The following is a 20,460-nucleotide window of genomic DNA, read 5'->3' on the forward strand; positions in this document are numbered from 1 at the left end:
GGTCTTTTATCTATCTGCACCCTTCCGTCCCCACTGCCAAGCCCCCAGTTCAGATTTTCAACACCTCCCAGCTCAGTGCTTCTGGCAGCCTCCTGGCAGGTCTCTAAATCCAGTCTGTACACTGTGGCCTCAGTAGCTTGCCTGAAACCACAGTATGTTTGCATAGAAAGGATTTGGGAGATCATCAAATCTGTTGCACTAAACAGAGAGCATGGGGGAGCCAGCACAAACCTCAGCATGCTGCCTAGGTCCATGCCAATCCCCTGACTATCAAGATGTAGGGGGAGAAAGCAAGAAAGGATGAATTTCAAGATAAACACGGCTGCCACAGACTGTTAATGGGACATTCTATTTCTGCTTTTTTTAAACATCTATGTCTTTAGTTTCATCTGTGTGAAAGGCAGAATGACAGAGAGAAAGGCAGAGAGGGAAGAAGGGGGGAGAAAGAGAGAAACAAAGAGAGAGAAAGAGACAGACAGGAGAGAGAATCTTTCATCTGTTGGTTCATTCTCCAAATGCCCAAAATAGCTAAGCCAGGGCAGATCAAAGCTAGGAATTCAGAACTCCATTCAGAGTTCTGAGCCATCATCTGCAATACAGACATACCATATGGGTACCGGTTCAAGTCCCGGTTGCTCCACTTCTGATCCCACTCTCTACTATGGCCTGGGAAAGCAGTGGAAGATAGCCCAAGTCCTTGGACCCCTGCACCCATGTGGGAGACCCAGAAAAAGCTCCTGGCTCCTGGTTTTGGATCAGTGCAGCTCCAGCCGTTGTGGCCATCTGGGGAGTGAACCAGTGGATGGAAGATATCTCTCCTTCTCTCTCTGCCTCTGCCTCTCTGTAACTCTGCCTTTTAAATTAATTAATTAATTAAAAAATAAAGTACACAGAAGGATATACATGCTTTACATGCAAACTCTGCCATTTTATAGACAGGACTTGAGCATCTGATACATGGAACCTGGGAATCAATTTCCTCTGGATACCAAGGGACAACTGTATCTCCAAGTTCAATTATATTTACTGCCGTAGAAGTACTCTGAAAAAGGCATGTCATTCAACTTAAGCTTCAGCTCTATTTCTGGCCATAGCTCATATGCCAGCAATCATTTTTAATTAACCTTATCTTTCTAACATGAGTGACAAAATTATAATGTGTTATATATTTGTGAATTACAGACATTTTCAAATATAGGCACATACTGTGTACCACAAGGATGTATTGAGTATGGTGATCTCTTTTTTATTATTATTATGCCATAAATTTCTGCAAACTTGTCTCCTCCCAACAAAAGTTATCACTAGCAGAGGCTGTTAGCAGACACAAGGAGTCTGTTCGCTTGCGGTGTCACCAAATAATCACATTTTAGTGGGAGTTGCTCAGAGACAAGCTTTATTTACTTGTGACAACTCAAGGAGACCGTGCAAAGGGATGGTTCTCCAAAAAGATGGCCTCTCAGAGCTGTGGTTTGCTAGGGCTTTTATAACATCTGTTATGGGAAAGTCTAGGAGGTAGAAAAGAGGGACCTGACAGCTGCTTTTGGGCATCTTTCCATGTTCGTGGTGGCCTGGTCCCTTCTGGGGACAATGCTGGAAAGCAGACCTTCCTGGACATGCTCTGAACAAGGTGAAGTGAGTAACCTGGTTCAGATTCTCTGCCCATGCTCCAGTGCCCTCCTTTGCCTAAATCTTATACTTTTCGTTACAGGGTCTGCAGAAATTCATCCCTAGATGAGGGTAAATTTCATCCCCAGGGGTGAGGGTAAAAAAGGAAGCTAAGAGCTCTTCTCCAGAATGACTACATGTGCAAATATTCTTCAGTTGCTCCAGTCTTCACAGAACCTCTTGTCCAGACCATTGGCTAGAAGCTGGCTATATTTCCCATGCCTGACATCCTCCTCTGTTCAAGAACCAGCCGGGGAGCTGGTACTGATATAACTTCTGCGTCCTGGCCATCTCATGACCCTCCTCAGCCTCGGGGAGTTCTGCTGACCTCTCGGTACGGTCAGCATCTGTTTTTCTGAACACCACGTGCACATATCGTTGCTCCTCACTCTTAATGGCGGTGATAGCAAAGTCTATTTTCTGTTGCCCATCCATATTAGGAGCCAGCACCACAATATGAGATATGAGCATTGCCAAGTGGCAGCAATGCCCATCCCTCCAAATCTACTTTAAAGGACCACAGAGTCACATACAGAGAGCTCAAAAACAACATGGAGTTGGAGCAAAATGTGCAGGACCTTTTCAGGGCCCACAGGCCAAACCACTAGGGTGTCCAAGAAGAAATAAGTCTGTGGGCCCATCCTGTTAATAAATAATTTAAATACCCTAATGAAAAGGAAGCTAGGAGAGATGATAAATATAGGAAGATGTTGGAGACTGCTGAATTTTGACAAATTAAGTGTGTTATCAACCTTAGCCTCAAGTTAATTTGCATTTTTAAATCTTCTATAAAAACAAGCACAGAATATCAGACTTGCTTGGTGTCTGGAAACCAAGAAAACAGTTTTCCATTGACAAGAGGTTACCAATGTGTCAGAAGCCTAAATGGTCTGCACTACTGAGTTTATTATAAGATCAAGAGACTGCTCCCTTGCTTAGTGGTAGAGTCAGTCCCAGTTTGGAACAGGTGAAAATGTTATGTGACATCTTCCAACCCCTGTCTGCCCTCTCAGCATTCCTTCACCCCCCCTTCCCTGCAGGCCCCTCCCACACACATTCCAATATCCTCATCAGGAATTGGCAAATGTTTTCTCTAGGGAATAAAGGGCAGGCATTTAAAAAAATAGAAAGACTTCACAGATACATCTCCATGAGAGGAATTCCAGATAATGTGAGTGAAGCCAACAGGGCTAAGAGTGTTCTATTAGGATCAATCTCCCTAAATTACCACTTTGTAACTCTCAGATTATGTATAATCCCAAGGTTTTCACAATTCTCAGAGCTACACAAACAGGAGACGTTCAGCACAGAAAAGGGGAAACATCTGCCCAATTTTAGATACCAAGTGTTCCCAAGTTCAAGGCTCTCCAAGTAGCCTTCTTCCCTTTCCCTACAAGACCAGACTTATTTTCTTGTTACTACTTTTCCTAAAATTTATTTATTTATTTATCTGAAAAGCAGAGTGATAAGGAGAGGGTAAGGGAGAGGGGGAGAGAGAGAGACAGAGAGAGAGAGAGAGAGACAGTCCTTCCCTCTGCTAGTTTACTTTCAAAATGGCTACAACAGCCAGGTCATGGCCAAGCCAAAGCCAAGAGACTAGAACTCCAGCTGGGCTCCCACTTGAGTGGCATGGACTCAAGTACTTGGGCCATTATCCACAGCCTTCTAAGGCACTTTAGTAGGGAGCTGGATCAGAACTGGAGGAGTCAGAAGTAGAACCAGCATTCTCATACATGGTACAGGCATACCAGGTAGCAGCTTAACCCACTCTGTCACAGTGACCACCTTTGCTTTAAATTTTTAATTTATCTTATTTTAATTTTATTTGAAAGGCAACAAGGTAGAGAAAGGCAGACAGACGTGCAGACAGAGCTCTTCCATCTGCTGCTTTATTCCTCAAAAGATTGGAAAAGCCAGGGCTAGAACAGGCCAGAACCAGCAGCCTGGAACTCAGTCCAGATCTTACATGTGAGTGGTAGGAATCCAAGTACTTGAGCCATCACTGCTCCTCCAAGGGCGCACATTAGCAGGAAGCTGGGATTGGAAGCAGAGCCAGGACTCTTCTGATGTGGAATTAAAGTATCCCAAGTGGATCTTAACCTCTGCAACAAACTCTAACCCTTCTATTTTTATTTTGATACTTTGAATTCATTTTCGTGAGATTGAAACTGCAAGAATAGAGCCTGCTGCACTTTCCTGTTTAATTCTATGCATTTTTATCTGGATTGCCTTCCTTCCTGGCAGCCATGGCCAACCATAAGGAAAGCACCCTTAGTCTTTGGACTTAATGTCCAGTGCTCACTACTGCAATACAGTAATTTATATAATACAAATGTAATACATCAAGCATAATACAAATGCACTATGATTACAAATCTAATCAATATCGACTATCAGTAGCATTTAAGGCAATAAGAAAATACTTTATTTTAAAGACTTTTCTTTCCAGAGTAACAAAATACAAATACTTGGTTAGCACTTCTGTTCTAAAACATGATCAGAGAACAGGAGTTTGGAAATTCTCCCTTCTTCTGTGTTTCCCATGCTTATGACATAAGGAGCTTTCTACCAGCAATTACCCAGAGGGCCTGTCTCTAAAAACAACTGTCCCTTGAATTCAGGTTTTCTAATCTATTTCATTTTCATTTACTTCCCCTCAATTTGTTGAAGAGACACTTCCCAGAAAACGTCTCATTAGTGACTTCACAGTCAAATGCTGAAGTGCATCTTCCCTTAGAGAATACTTTGAAAATCGCATCCCAGATACGTTTTTTCTCAGGAAATTTTTTTATTAGTTGATAAAGGAGTCTGTGCTGAGTGTATTAATTTCCTTAGGAGATCTTTAGAATAAGTAATAATAATGATGATAATGATAATAATAGGTAAGTTTAACCCATTTCCAAAACAACTTAGACAAAATTAATAAAATTAGATATTAGATATAATATCATTTTCTTTTTTAACCCATTTTGGCAAACAATTTTAAGAATATTTCTTGGAGAGGAGGGAATTTGACTTAGTCATTAAGATGCCACTTGGGATACTTGCTATCATATCAAGAGTGCCTGGGTTCAAATTCTGGCTCTATTCCCAACTCTAGCATTCTGCTAATACATACCCTTGAAAGCAACAGGTGATAGCTCAAGTAGTTGGGTCTCTGCCACCCACATGGGAGATTTGGAGTTCATGGCTCCCAGCTTTGGCCTGACCCAGCCCTACTATTGCACACATTTGGGGGAGTGAACAAATCGATGAGAGTTCTGTCTGTCTCTATATTTTTCTCTCTGTGCGTATCTCTGCCTTTCAAATAAATTTTAAAAATTACAAAGAATATCTGAAAAAAATTAACAATGTTAACTGCCTTTAAAAAATGCAGAAATCCTTTACATTTACCCTTGGCTGCTTTCAAATCTAGCTTCTAATCCCATAGTTGAGTCCACAGCAGTTTGGACTGTTTTCAAATATTTTGGGGTGTTAGAACTCACTTCTGATTCAAATGAAGCATCAGAAAATCAGGCACGGTATTGTCCTGAGAAGCTCAAGAATGACAATTTAGATTCCCCTGGGTTAATTAGAGGAATTAGAAATGACTATTAAGAATGATATTTTAATGACTGCCACGTGGACATGTACCTTGTTTTTAAAAATCAAACACATGTAGCTGTTAGGTACCACAAAAGCCATAGCAGGTAACAGAAGTGAAAGGCAGTCAAGGCTCCAACATAAAGAATTGGTGTGACTAGGTAGACCTACCAACCTCAGTGGAATTGAATATTACCTGAGCACCTGCTTTGTCCAAGGGCTCCAATGTCCTTGGGTTGATGTGGTGAGGGAATGACATCCCTCTCACTGAATGCAAGAGACAGATCACATTGGCAAAATTCTTCTTGAAGGTTCATCTATGTCTATCATTTCAGCACAAAAATAGAACCTTAGTTCTACAATTTATGGGAATCTCTGAAATACAAAAATAAGCTGTAGTTAAGTGAAAGGAGACTTTGGATGAATTACTTTATCACTTTAAAATTCTCATAAATTGCAATTAATAGGAAGGGCAAATTCATTAGCGATTTAGGCTTGAAGGCAGGAGTTCATATCCAGATTCTGCTTCTTAATGGGTATTTGACCTTGAATCTAAATCAGTTCTCTTGACTGTGAAATACAGCTGGTACCTTCCTTACCCGAATGTCATGATGAAATTAACCTGAGTAAATACATTGAAAGGACTCACAATGGGAGTTCCAAAATTATTAGAATTATTAGTGATTATTATTTTTATTATAGTAAGAATTTAGAAGAAGAAACAGTCTTTTTCATGGGTTAGGTCAGCAGTAAACAACAAGTGAAAGCAAAGAGTAGTATCAGTGTAGTCCAATGAAAAATACATCAATGCTTGCAAGGTTTCTTTTAGCAAGAGAAAATTAAATTTTTGAATAAAAATCCCCAAGAAAATCTTTTCAGAGAATAGATTTTATATTTATATATGTATGTATGTATGAATGTATATATAAATTCTGTTTGTGAAATAAATAAGAAACATGGTAATTAGCCTCCAAAGTATGTTGTCGTATAGCTTCTGGCTTTAATACTATAATTGATGACATTAGCAGCAATTATGCCATTAATTAAAAATCTGTATTGTTGCTAAGCAGAAAAGAAACAAACTACTTCAATGTTAGTGTCTGACATATTTACACACAAAATAAAAGCTTGAAAGGGCTATTTAGCATAAGAAAGAGTTAACATTCATTTGGGGGTGTCTTTTTTTTTTTTTTTTTGGAAAAAAGAGGTTTGTTAGAAAATACTGTGCGGGAGGGAGGGAAGGTGGGAAGAATCACTATGTTCCTAAATCTGCGTATGTGAAATACATGAAACTTGTGTAACTTAAATAAAATTTTAAAAAAAGAAAATATGCCCACAATCTACCTTTAAATTTACTGCAAAAATTTTGTGACTGCCCTTTTAACAGTCTCAGGAAGTTTAGCCAATTCTGTAAATAACAAGCAGACCGCACTTTAGAAGTTAAGAGAGAAAGAGCCAGTTTTCTATTTGATTTAGTTGTATTTGTGCACATGCTAGTGTGACGACCAAGAAGGACTAGCATACAGTTAGGTTATTATGTCAATATTTTAGATACCTTTCTGAAAACATCTATCAAAATCCAAGCTCTTATTTAGCCTGCAAAAATCACATTGATCTATTGAGTAAACAACAAAACATTGCTGCTCCTTTGAAGAAAACTAAATTCCATGGAAACAAACCTTTTCTTAACATCTATCTGTAAGCTCTGGTTTCTTGGTCAAGACTGTCACAGAGGTAAGCTTGGGCATTTGTTACTTAGAAACTTTCACACACGTACTTACTTCCCAGTAGTTTTAAGTGAGTGGTGGGCACACATTATGTCCTTAGTGAGAAAGGAAAGAGTGCCAAGGAACCATATTCTGCTTTTGAATCTCTATGAACTCAGCAGGTCAGTTTACTGAGAAGTAAATGCCTACAGCAAATTGATTTCAAAAAATGCTGTATCTCCTCCGAGGTGCCAAGCTCTGTGGTTGAAGAAACAGCTCATGGAAATTCTACCAAGACAAGCAACCCACCAATGCTGGAAACTTGTATTGAAGAGCCATCATGTAAATGCACCGTGCTGTGTTTGGAGAGAAGATATGCAAAAACAGAAGGCACAGTTTCTGCTTTCAAAGAGTTTCTGATTTTATAATGACTTGACTTTGGAGTCTAAGAAAAAAAAAGTCCCCCTCTTTTTCCTACTAAGAGGTTTTTTGTTTTTTATTTTTATTAAACAGTATCACTTTTGCCCTATGTCTTCATTTTTCTATTATCTTCCTTTCTTTTTTTTTTTTTTTTTTTTTGCAAGGTTTGTTTATTTATTTATTTGAAAGAGTAACAGAAAGAGAGCAATAGACACACAGAGATGTTCCATCTGCTGGTTCAACCCCCGGATGGCCACAATAGCCAGGGCTGGACCAGGCCAAAGCCAGGTGCCCAGAACTCCATCCAGGTCTCCCGTGTGAGTGGCAAGGACTCAAATACTTGGGTCTTTATCTGCTGCCTTCACAGGCACCTTAGTAGTAAGCTGCTCTGAAGTAGAGTAGCCAGCATTGTTACTCTGATGTCACATGCAGGTACCCCAAGCGGCAGTTCAGCTCACTGCACCACAACGCCCATGCCTCTATTGTCTTCTGTTACGTTGGTTCAATGATTATCGCTTTGCCACTAAATTTTTTATTTCTTCAACTCATCTAAGGCTCAGTTTTACATTTCAAATTTTTTAAATAACTCTGAGAAAAGCAGAGAACTCTCCTTTTTGAAACTAGATCCTGGATGAGGGGCAATATACTTTTGTTAATGTCTTGAACATGAGGAAATAACCGGGACACATTCCTGCCTGATAATCCAATTGTTTTACGACCCAAGCAAGGAAAACTTTTTTAGTTCAGAATCTGCTGTCCAGTTCTTCTAAAATCTATACAGCATCAATGTCATTGAGACATCCCTAAATCTCAGTCATATTTTTTGTAAAAAAAAAAAAAAAAAAAAAAACATGAAAGAAAGAGAGGGAATGACAGGGTGATGTGCCCCCCGGGTCCCATCTCAATTGTTACAGTAAAGCACAGCCATTATAAAAATCACTCTAACCAGTGTTTATTAAATGAATCTCCACTGCACTTATAATAACACTACCTACGAGCTCTCACGCCTTTTAACCCTTCTGATGGCTTAATGAAGAAATACTGCATAACTAAAGGAATTTTTTGTATCTAAATTTACACAGATTTCTCAAATTACATAATATAGCATGTATAAAGCACAGTCACTCCAGTTTAGGAGAATCTTTGCAGTTTAGAATTTTGTTTCTAATGAAAGCACATTATTGAGAGAAAATAGATAAGCTAGTAGATTAAATCTTCGGGTGTATTCCCAGTTCCATTAATGACTCAAATGTTACCCTTGTACCTTCTGCAGCCTCAATTTTCTCCTTTCTCAAATAGATTTGGGGAGGTGGGGTCAGAGGCACTTTTCACAGTGGATCAATCCCGCTACTTGAAGTACTGGAGTCCTCTATCAGAAGTCCTGATTCTGCTTCTGATCCAGCTTCTTGCTAATGCGCCTGGGAGGCAGCAGGTGATGGTCCAAGTACTTGTGTTCCTGACACCCATGCCAGAAACACAGTTGGAATTCTGGTCAGAATTCTGTCTTTCACCTGGCCCCAGCTGCAAGTATTGTGGGCAGTCGGAGAATGAACCAGCAGATAGGAGATCCTCTCTCTCTTTTTCTTTCTCTTTGCCTCTTCCTCTCTCTTTCTGTCACTCTGCCTTTCAAATAAATAAATCTTTTTCAAAAAATATATATTAGGGAGAAGGCTTTCATCCTAACATGCCCACACCTCACATTCACAAACCTGGATTTTATTCCCAGCTCCTGACTACAACTCCTTTTCACTGTAGACCTTGTAAAGGAAGGCAGTGGTGATGACTCAAGTAATTGGGTTCCTGCCATCCACACGCAAGACTTGGATAGTGTTTGAGGCTCTTGGGTTCAGCTCCACCCCATACCTAGCTTTCACCAACATTTAAAGAATAAAACAGTAGATGAGAGTTCTCTCTCTCTCTCTCTCTTTCCCCCTATCCCCCCCCATCTGTTTCTCTCTGTGTGTGTCTCTGTTTCTCAAATACATAAATAAAATGCAAAATTAAATTGAAAATACATTGTGTGTACACTTCCTTCCAAAAGCAAATTCTACTTCATTCTCTGGACAACAGTGATGCTCCTTATTGCTTCCAGTTTTCATTCATACTAATTACTTTAATTAGGAAATGTGCATATTATAAAGAGAAGGTAATTATCTGCCTTATTAGGCTCAAGGTGTAATTCATCACAGATAGCAGCAATCCTATCTCTAGGCACATTCGAACAATAAAACCTCAAGTTTCTATTACTGAATCCTCATTTTCCTCTTAGTCGATATCTATTCTCTCTATTATATCCCATAAATTTAATTATCTTTTCAAATGAAGACTAAATATTGATTCCTACAAGTATGGTTTTAGAATGAATTTTGGAAATTTTTACCATTCTATTTGCCGTAAGTCTTTGGAATGCAGCATCTTTCATTAAAATACCCCATGGTTATGTCATTGTTTCAAGTCATTTCCTACCCCACCTCAGTTTCCCAGGATTATTTACAGTGCAACCACATAGCACTTTTCAACAAGCTTCAGGTTTGTGTTTCCTGAAGGGAATTCACTACATTGATAAAACCATTTCTCTGGTACGAAACCTACTGCTGGCTCCAGTACCATCTCCTACACTGTGACATAATCACAGCAAACACGAGCAAATCTGGTGCTTGTTGCCCAGCATGTGAATTCATTTAACAAGTGATAGTTCCCTCTCGTTCTGAGAACAATTTGGCTCAATGTGAGTAAAGGCAGTAAAGTTTAGTTGGAGAATAAGGGGATATCTGAAGTTGTGTAGCCTTAAGTAATGTAAATATGCAGGTGTTCCAAATTACAAGATTTATTGTGTCTCTAAAATTTATGATGTGAATGACAAAGGGCTAATTGCTTTTTTTAACTTTCTTTTTTTAAAACTTTTATTTATTATTTATTTATTACTTATTTTAAAGGCAAAATGAAAGAGGGAGAGGGAGAGAGAGGGGGAGGGAGAGGAAGAGGGAGAGAGAGGGACCGAGAGAGATAGAGAGATCTTCCATATGCTGGTTCACGCCACGAAATGTCCACAACAGCTGAGGTTGGGCAGGCCAAAGCCAGAGCTCAAGATCCCATTCACATCTCATACAATGCAGAGCAGGAACCAGCCACTTTAGCCACCACCTGCCACTTCCTAGGGTGTACATCTGTAGGAAGCTGGATCCAAAGTGGAGCAGGGACTGGAACACAGGCACTCCCAATTTGGAATGTAGACATCTTAACCACTGTGCCGAATGCCAGCCCTAACTAACTGTTATTCCTGTTTCTAGGATCATGGGATTTTTTTTTGTCATTTGCCTAATGGGAAAAAAAAATCTAAGAAATGTTACCATCGAAGAATTTGTCAGTGTAAGGAACTTCACAGATTTCCATATCCTATCAGACACAGCATTGATGATCAGAATTTTTCATTTCCTGTTTCTAATACTTAGATTACAGATGACATCAGATGCCAACCTCCGAAACTATTTTAAGAATAAAACATTCCATTAGAATTGGAGGAATCTTATCCTCAATCACTTGCATGTCAAAACTGGTAATGAGAAAGAGTCAGCAAGAGTAGTTTGTATGAAAAGGAGAAGTTGTAATGCTATCATTTCCATCTACTTTTACCAAGACTACACATGCCCATCAAGGGTGGGTGTTTAGCTTAACAGTTAAGACACCTGCATCCCAAACTAGTATCCCTGGGTTTGGAGTTTGGCTCTGGTTCCTGACTCCAACTTCCAGTGAATGCAGACCCTAGGAGGCAGGTGGTTTGATAGCTTCCATACACCTGGGAGACCTGGACTGATTTCCTGGCCACTGGCTTTGGCCCCTGGAAGGAGCTGTTAACGTGCATTTGGGAAGTGAACCAGTAAATAGAATCTCTCTCTCTTCCTCAAACTAAAACAAAATGTTACAACCCTAAAACAAGGCCAACTCGAAAGAATGCTTGCTTCTAAGTCAAGGACCGATTACCTACAAATAATCCTTAACTGAAATTGAGTTGTGTCCAGAGAAGTAAATTCAGCACAAATGATGAAATCTTGGGGCTTATTGAGCTCCCCAAATTCCATGTGTTTGCGGAAGACCTCTCCACACCCTTCACATCAGATTCTTCAGCTGTAGTCACAGGCCCTGACTGTAGGGACTGCAGCAGCAGCATCTGCTCGTGGCATTATGGTACACAATAGCTTGTGAGTGTGGAGATGCTACAGACTCACACACACACACACACACAAACACGCGCTTACACACACACGCAAGAGTCTGGCGAGCACTTCTCTCAGCCTCCCCATCATTTGTTTACTGCGCTCAAGTTGGGATTCTTGGCCAATTTACAGTGCAGGGGGAAAAGAACCCCGGTGTCTTAAATGCATTAAATCTTCATGTTAGCCCCCTGGCTTGGTAAACCTTTCTGTTAGTTTTGTTCTCTTTTTTTCAAGCATGACAAACAAGTGGATTTTCTTTTTCACTTTAATGATTCGTTCAACAAAACCAGAGCAGTTTAGGGTTTTCGGCAAGGCTGATAGGTGGCTCTGCTTAATGAGGTTTTTATTATACTGTATTGGCCTCCCTGAAAAGAAATTACGAGCCCCACACAGCTGATAATAGAACAAGACTGCAAGAAACAATAACCAAAAAGGGGTGGAAATTAGTGCGGTAGCAGATGCACGCGTTGTAGCTGAGGGATTAAATGGCACTTCCATTCTCCCTTGGCCATCATTGTGCTAGCACTAAAGTGAATGCAGGCACTTATGTGCCAGGGATGTGCGCGCGGGAGACATGGATATGGCTATGGACCCGCTGCACCGCCATGTGTGGGGGAAGAGGGTGGTGACTCAGTCTAGACAAAGATAAGTGAAACTCCGAGTGCGGGGTTTACAAGGGCTGGTCGGTTACCATGGAAACTAATTGGAGCTAATAAGTAAAGGGACATTTTAACTGTGGGAACAGAATAGGAGGGGGCTATTCTTCAATATCACCGTTACCTACAATTAATCTTTCATTTTAGGAGCGTGCGGGCTTCATCCCTAGGCCAAAGCTCTTCGCTCCGCACACGCCCTCACCCTGCTCATCCTGACTTTAAAATGCTGGAGAGCATCTCCTAGAACGTGCTGCACTTTAGGTTTAGATCTTTCAAGACAGAATCAATTTCACTTTTTTTTTTCCGCCTTAAAAAATAAACTGTTTGCAGATGGCAAGGCGAAAGGAAGGGAAGTAATGGAAAATTCTTAACTTCGAAACTGACATTCTGCTGAGCACTAGAGCTGGCTACGGGGAGAGGGGGAGCTGGGACCTTATCCTGCAGCACCAGCTTCAGGTTTTTGTTTGAGTTGATTTTCCCTAACAAAAGCATTTCAGCCCAAGAAGGAAAAATGTGTCTTTGTGGACTCATTGTGCAATACTTTTCAAAGGTAATCTTTACACTGTGCAGACTCTAGGTATTAAGAACCTAGCAAGTGCCTACTATCTATTGTATGCTTGTATTTTTTTTTTAATTTTAAAGCACATGTTGAGTAAATAGCTGAGTTATCAATGAAAGAAGAGTGACTGAGCCGTAATGAAAAGATTTACAAAGAATAAAATATTCACGTTGAATAGCACTATAAATTATAATGTAGGTCCTAGCCAGACCCATTTGGGAAACGTCCTGTAGAAGGGGGGTTACGAGCATCGCGTTGATGAAACCTCTACAGTTTCTTAAGTTTTCCTTTTATAACTCAATTTGCAGTTTCAGGGAAGGCAAACTACCTTCACAAAGTCTCCAGGGTCTTCAAAATCCATGCAATGGAGGTAATCCAGATTTCCAGACATAGACCTGGTTGGATTAATCCCTCCTCCCCCCAAAAAGAAAAAGGAAACAATTGCCTTACAATAATTGGCACCATTAAAAATTTATGGTGCCCCAGGGAAGTTTTTGCTCTGCCCTGCCACTTGCTATTGTTGGGACTGGTTAGGTTGATGATGTTGATGCATTGAGGCGATCAGGAGTCCAGGTTTAGTGAATGCATTCTGCATTGTGAAACAGATACTTCATAATCACTTCTGGGAAGAAACAGAGCAAATGACGCAGGACTCCTGCTTCTGACTCTTTTTTCTTTCTTTTTTTTTTCTTCCCTACAGCTCAGCTTTAGGAAAAATTCCTTATCTGAAAATTACAATTCTCAACCCAGTGCTTCACAGAATTGTACCAAGAGCACATGCTAAGTGTCTTAACATAACCTCCCCTGTAAAAACAAGTTAATCAAGTCCACGTTGTGAGAAATTGGAGCAATTGTCTCTGTGGTTCTGGCCCTCCCAATATCAGATGTCTATAGTCTAACTCTGATGCTTGATTCAAGGTTCAAGGTGCTTTTTGTTTGTTTGTTTGTTTGTTTCCAGTCCAAAAAATTCAGAGGGTGCAATATTTAAAATGTTGGCTTCCAGTAGATACTACTCAGAACTGGTACTATTTAAACTCCTGTTTTCTCTCTCAGATCATCAACATCTACTAGACATCTGATGGAATTTTTGAAATGGTAACATCACAAGTCATCTATTTCCAGTTTTCTTCTTAAAGTACCATAATAAGCATGGCTGTTTTGTGGTTCAGACTACTATCAAAGAAATTAGTTCTATAAACCTGTTAAGAGAAATACTACTACTACTACTAATAATAATTACAATAATACACATAAGAAGGAGGTTTTTAAAAAGTCAATGCTTGGAAACATTGCAAAGCAAAATTGTTAATGGGCTGCTTGAGCTGCAGGAACATTATAAGTGCAATTAACTAGAAGCCAATAACCGTGATCAATGACAAGTCTCATACCAAAGGATGTCTGAAAACAGCAAGTGAATTTTTTTAAAAATCCACCTTTGTCCCTGGGAGTGCATGCCATTTTACTCGAATAGCACTGAAAATGATTTCCATTGGCTCTTTCTGAAGTTCTGCCTGTGGCAAACAGGGACGGTGCATGGTCAGGCAGAAGTTCGGCTTTTCGCTGCGCCCCCTGCTCCCTCCCGCCCAGGAATGCAGAAGGCAGCCACGATCTCCGATCTCCTCGAAGGAAGGTGGGAGTTTAGATTTCAAAACGTAGATGTCACACTTCAGTGCAAACTACTCCCACGGCAACGCTTTATCCGCGTGTCACGATGAATCTGTTATCTCCTACGGGGGTGGGAGAGGGAGTGGCTTGCCAAGCAGACTGCCCTCTGTGAATCGGCAGCAAAGGAGTTTTAAGTGTCTCCGGGCATCCTCGCGAGGGTCCCCCGCGTCCCCAGGGGCACAGCAGGAGTTGTGAAAAGTAACGCACAACTGGCCACCGGCGTAATTCGTTCCCTCCACCTTCCCTCTGGCACCTCCCACTTCTCCTCTTTTTATAGCAGTCCTTTCTCTGCGAAAATCTCAGGTTACTTGACTGGGAGTTCTCAGACCTCCAGTTTCAGCCCTGCCCTCTGCCTCTCAATCGGTAAGAGACGCCCAGCCCCAGCAATTGGATTGGGCAGCCTGTCTTGACACACCACTGTGCTGAGTGCTTGAGGACGTGTTTCAACAGATGGTTGGGGTTAGTGTGTGTCATCACATTCGAGTGGGGATTAAGAGAAGGAAGGCTGCCTGGCTGGAGCTGTGTGGTCTTCTCCAAGGGAGAGTTGCAGGCACTAGAACTGCTTGGCTTTGGGAAGAAGAGGACGAAGTCGTTTGCAGCAGCCACAAGAAAAGCAGTTGGCTCAGGTAAAGGAAAAGACATTGAATGCTTCTCTCTCCCTCTCTCTTCTACCGTAGTTTTGAGCGGAATGCTAGCGCAGCACACTTGTCAAAGCCAGTTGTTGCTGTCCTATCAATGCTGCAGATAACTGCGCACAGAGCTTGATGCTTGGCTGTCTTTGTAGAACGAACACTTCTCCTGCCTGGCTTTTGAAGGTGTAGCTAAGAAAATGTGTTTTGGAGCCATGTGTGTACCCTTTCGTGTCCCCGTTATAAACTCAAAACGGGAGCCATAAATCGCTCGTAAAAACAAAACAAAACAACAGACAAGGTAAAGGGAGCATTTCTTTTAGCTTTCACAGTCAGAATTCACTCTCACACTGTTGCATTTTGCTACTGGATGTGTAACGATTCCTTTAAGGACTGATGCCTGGGTTGCTGCTGATGGAAACGCTTCCTTAACTGATATGTGCAAGGTAGATTATGTCTGATTTATGATAGGGCAAAGAGTTTTTAGACATTTTTTTTGGAGTTTGGCTGCAAAGTTTGGAAACTGCATAAGAGAAGGGGCTGCCGGTAGTCCGGTTTGAAAACAAAAATGCTGGGAGCTGGAAGAAAAGCAGAAAAGGAGGAAGGAGGAAAATGCTCTTTAACATAACCCTCTTGCAGCTGCAGGGGGAGCAGATGGAGGTAATTCATTTGCAGATCTGTTTGTGAAAGTTTTACAAGTCATGGAAAACTAAAGTAGCATCTCTGTAATGGATCATTAAAGTCACTGCATTTATGGGTTTTAAACAAGCTATCTGAAGTGTTAATTAAATGTAAATAGATTTTCAGGCTTGGTTATAAACAAACAAACAAAAAAGGTTTTCATTATAAATTAGTCATTGGAAATTAATGGCCATCCGGTGCCGGGGCAACATAAAATGAGTTGTCATCATGTATGTGAGTAGTCGTTAACCGCTCTGCCAGAAGCACCTACCAAAATTAAACTGAACTGAATATAACAAGGAAGTTGAGGCCAGTGTACTATGTTTAATTTGTGGTATTGGAGAAAAAACAAACTTAGAACTCGACGCCCTATTGTAAAAGCAGGGATGAAAATAGGAAATCCTCAGTCTTGCAAACTTTGGAACCAGAAAAGTGAGCCGCTCAGTTACTGTTTTTGCCCCCAAATTGACTTCTCCCCTACACCATCGTGCCTGTACCTGGAGAACACGGTAATTCTTACTCGCCCTGGACATCACATTTGGTAGAAAAACCCAACAGTGTCCTCATTCTCTTCAGGTGAGAGTCTATGGAATCATACAGTCCAGAAACTATTCGCAAAAGGGAGCTGTTTCGTCATTTGAATAACAGGGTTCATGGCTAGTGTTTTGTGATGTCAGAATTCAGCTGCATAAAGATGCCTGTGAAGTGAGGTTTCAAGTTGCCTTACAAATTTTCCCAAGCAGACAGCTGATTTGTTTTAAATTCTGTTTTTTAAAAAGTAGACACTAAAACAGCATGTAGCGTTTAGTTGTTATTCCGAATAATCTCTGGTTATCGTCTCCAAAATGTCCTTCCCTGAGAAAATATCTCATAAATAACCAGGCACTTACTCTGACAGAGTACTATCTGATTCCTGATATTACATAACCAAAAGAGGACTGAGTTCATAAGCTGAGGTCTTTTGGAATTCCAGTCATTCCATTTTGGCTTTACAATGGAACTAGAGTTTAAAAAAATAAAGACAGAAAAGCCAGCCAGTATCTCTGGTTGTATCAGCATTAGAACCACACGGACAGCACATGCTGTTGATTCATGCCATTTTTCACTAGGGGAGAAATATTTCAGGAAAAAGTAAATTTCTTCCTCCCAGGCCGGATTTCCTGCATGTGACGGGCATGAGGTCAGCCTAACCACTGCAAGGTGCGGTTTCACCAGGGAGCCCCAAGAGCCCAGGTCCCTGTATTACAGACTGATCACAAGGCTGCCTCTACAAGACCCTGAGAATACCGAAGAAGCCTCCCCATGCCCCCCCCACTCCCCCACCCCCACCTCCCCCGATCATTTGTGTGCAGCAGCAGGCAGGATAGAAAGAGGAAGGAAGTGTTGAGAAAGAATACATTCACACCTTGAAGAGGCGGACTTGTGTTTTTGTCTCCCTAACTGGGTAATAGGAAGTGACTGAGCCAACTGCAAGGGCTTTCGGGAAGAGGCACTGCCACAGGCAATCCTAGTTTCTTGTCGAATTCTAAATCTGCTGGGCCAGATGGCAAACATTCAGAGCCTTATTTATGGTGACTTCCACATACCTCCCTTTGACATTTGGTCTCTTCCTGACAGAGCTGTGCTGCTAACACACATGAAGTTCCCATCAGCAGCTTCACAGCTGTAAAAGTGTTTGAGGGCACAGGGGATCCCTCCCAAGGAAGTGAAAAAAAAAAAAAAAAGTTGGGAACGGGGAGACCTGGAGTGCACCGTGGATGCATCCCTCTCTCGAGGTGGGCATTACCTAGGTGGGCATTACGGCGCGGAATCGCGGAGGTGAAAACGAGCTGAAAGCTCCGCTCCCCAGAGTTACGCGGTGCACAGGAAGCCGAAAAGACACAAATCCAGGTTTTGACTGAACGCGTGGTGGATGCTGAGTGCAGACCGTTATCAAAAAAGCTAACAGGGCTCCACTCTGTTTCCCTTAAGGAAATTTATGTGACTTCCGGCAGATCGCCACAACCACTTCCGTTATCACGGTAGAGACAGGTGCCAAGTGGGGCACTTCTCATTTCCTTTGCTCATCCTGTATTCATGTAGGAACGGATGGGGTTGGGTCCTTTTTTTTTTTTTTTTTCTGTTCTGCGTTGTGGATTTAAAACAGATTTATTCTCTAAAAATCCTTAAAGCAGGATTTCTGGTGCTGAGCTATATATAGTATCGAGATTTCCCCGACTGTTGCTATGTGGATGAGGCCAACCAATGGGTCAGGTCAGGACATCTGGTTCTTTTTGTCCCTGTGCAATATTTCTGTGGGGAAGAAGATGAAGTAAATTTCAGGGGATTGAAATTTCTAAAAGCTGACTCTAAATAGATTGTTATTTTTATCTTCATTATTGACTGTGGGGAAAAACAGGCTCATGTATGAAAGTAAGTCTACAGTCATATGGCAAATTCACCTTTACTTTAGGTTAGATCCATGAAAAGAGAAATGAAAATATTTCATGGAAAAGGTTTATCCTGAAATATGTTTCCTATTTAAAATATCTTCAATTTAATTTCAATATGCTGGGGAAGAGGGGGATTCGCCTGTTAGCTTTTTTTCCCTAATATTCTCTTCTTCCCCATAACCCATCTGTCATCAAATTCTGTGAGTCTTCCCTTTAAAATGTCTTTCACATTTGGCCCACAGCTACCCTCAGAAGGCAGCCATCATCTCGCATGTGTGGCTGTGGGACGTAGCAGCCGTCTTCTACCTTGCTCCATTGCCATGTCCCGTCCACCACTTGCAGACTGAGCTGCTCGCCACACCACTTCCATCAAAGCCTTTCTCATCTAAGGATTACCACATGGTGTCTCCTTCCCCACAGGATGAAGTTCAGACTTCTCTGTCGGATCTGTCATTGCCCTAACTTCCTTCCAACCCTATTCCTACAGCATCAGAAGTCTGCCCTCCCTCCAGCTCCAGTCACAAGCTCAATGTCTCCCCCTTGCTCATCTCTTCTCTCAGCCCTAACTCTCTGGTTTTCTATCTTGCCTGTAGAGCGAGAGTTCATCACCAGGTGCACAGTCCCTTCTGGTTCTATGTGCACAAGGCTGTGTGTAGAATGGCACACTGCTTCATCCTCATTACCTCTACAGATTTATCCTTCAAAGTTGCAGCCGAAAAGCCACCTCCTCTGAGAAGCCTCCCCTGATCTCAACTTCTACAATGATGGTTTATTTCCCTTGAGGCCAACCAATAGTTCTCTATGAATTGAATTTAGCATAGTTGACTTATTGTTTTTAAATTCTGCTTTATCATTTGCTTTAAAAAAAAAAATCCCTGGACCTCTCAAGTTGAGTGACATGGACTACTAGCCTGTGTGTTCCATAGAAGACACTAATAAATGTGTATGTAGAAATTCACTGTAAGGCTAAATAACCTAGGTACCGTCCTCTCTCTAGTTTCTCTACTTTAGAGCCATGACTTGGTTCTAGTAACTTCCACCCCACACGTGGGAGGAAGGGGGAAAAAACGATGAACCTCAATTGCTTTTACTTGGGGGAATCTTAGGAAAATGCCACTTAGGCAGAATGTGAAATTATTCCACAAATTTAAGCTTGAGTATTATATGAAAGACCCTCCCCCCTCAATTTCAACTTTTTATAACTGTGGTAGAAATTACCTCTGTTAGCTGTCTCTCTATCACAGGAAATTGCAAATGTGACTTTCAGGCAGGTGAGTAAAAGTATTGGGTGCCAACAGACCTGTGTTCTAATCCAGGGACCAACCCCCGCTAGCTGTGCAGCCTTGGACCAGTGACCTAGCTGTTATAAGCTTCAGTGCCTCCTCTATAACCCTGTAAAATGGAGATATGAATGCTTACCTTCAGAGTATTATGAAGACAATGGATGAAGCACCTCACTAAGTGTGTGTCCAACATGGGATGTCCGATACATGAGAAAGAGGGAAGGTTGATGGGTGCATATGTGGATACAGATCTAGGCTGCAGGAATGTGTTTCTCTCAGTTATGGCAATCATTAATTCTATCTATTTATCATGAACCTTTTCCTTCTTCTGCCACCAAAGGCGGGGGTATAGGAAGAAGGAAAAAGAGAGAGAGAGAGAAGTGGAGTTCTTGGTATTTAGGGATTTAGCGCAAGTGAGCTGATGGACAGCAGTGACAGCAGGGAGGAGCGGGGTGCTGGGTCCTGTGTGAGGGGTAATAAAGAGCAGGCTCCAGGCTCCTGTGCTGGGCAGGAACAAAGGACGGGATCAGAGGACCCCAGCAGGGAGCTGGATTCACCAAGGGTCATGTGCTGCTCTTCCTTCCTCCCCGCACACTATTTAGAAAGAAATAATAACTTGGCAAAACACCGTGGAGAGTCGGGTCAAGCTTCCAGAAGTAATTGGTAAAGCAATATACCACTTAAACAAAACAGGGGGCTTGGACCTTTGCCGTCCTTCACCTCCAAGGCAAACTGAACAAAGAGCTAAAGGCAATCAGCTTGAGCACTTGTCTTTTCCCAAACCCTGCACCCCATCAGACATGGAACATTCTGCTGGTGCCTTCTCCCCAACCCAGTAGGGCAGCTGACTGAGAAATTCTCTAACAAAGCACTGAACGCCACTTAGAAACCATGTCCTTGACCACTGGTCATTCAATTCCAGTTTTCAGGATCTTGGGATAGATGAAAGGATATGTTTTCCAACC

General features: G+C 41.6%; 1 protein-coding gene across 7 annotated transcripts in view; it reads left to right on the forward strand.

Annotated features, from left to right (window-relative positions):
- Nucleotides 1-14,718: 14,718 nt before the first annotated feature.
- The window catches only part of SULF1 (sulfatase 1), a 195,096-nt gene continuing 189,354 nt past the window's right edge, over nucleotides 14,719-20,460 (forward strand). For 4 of the 7 annotated variants that reach the window (XM_051844555.3, XM_051844551.3, XM_051844554.3 and 1 more), the window contains exon 1: nucleotides 14,719-15,096. The gene's annotated coding sequence lies outside the window, so the exon portion shown is untranslated. The remainder of the gene's footprint in view (nucleotides 15,097-20,460) is intronic. The other 3 variants (XM_051844556.3, XM_051844553.3, XM_089335353.1) reach the window with 2 other exon arrangements.

This window comes from Oryctolagus cuniculus, chromosome 6 (genome assembly GCF_051225735.1).
Source record: "Oryctolagus cuniculus isolate XC-2025 breed Fujian yellow rabbit chromosome 6, ASM5122573v1, whole genome shotgun sequence".
Classification (NCBI taxonomy): Eukaryota; Metazoa; Chordata; class Mammalia; order Lagomorpha; family Leporidae; genus Oryctolagus; species Oryctolagus cuniculus.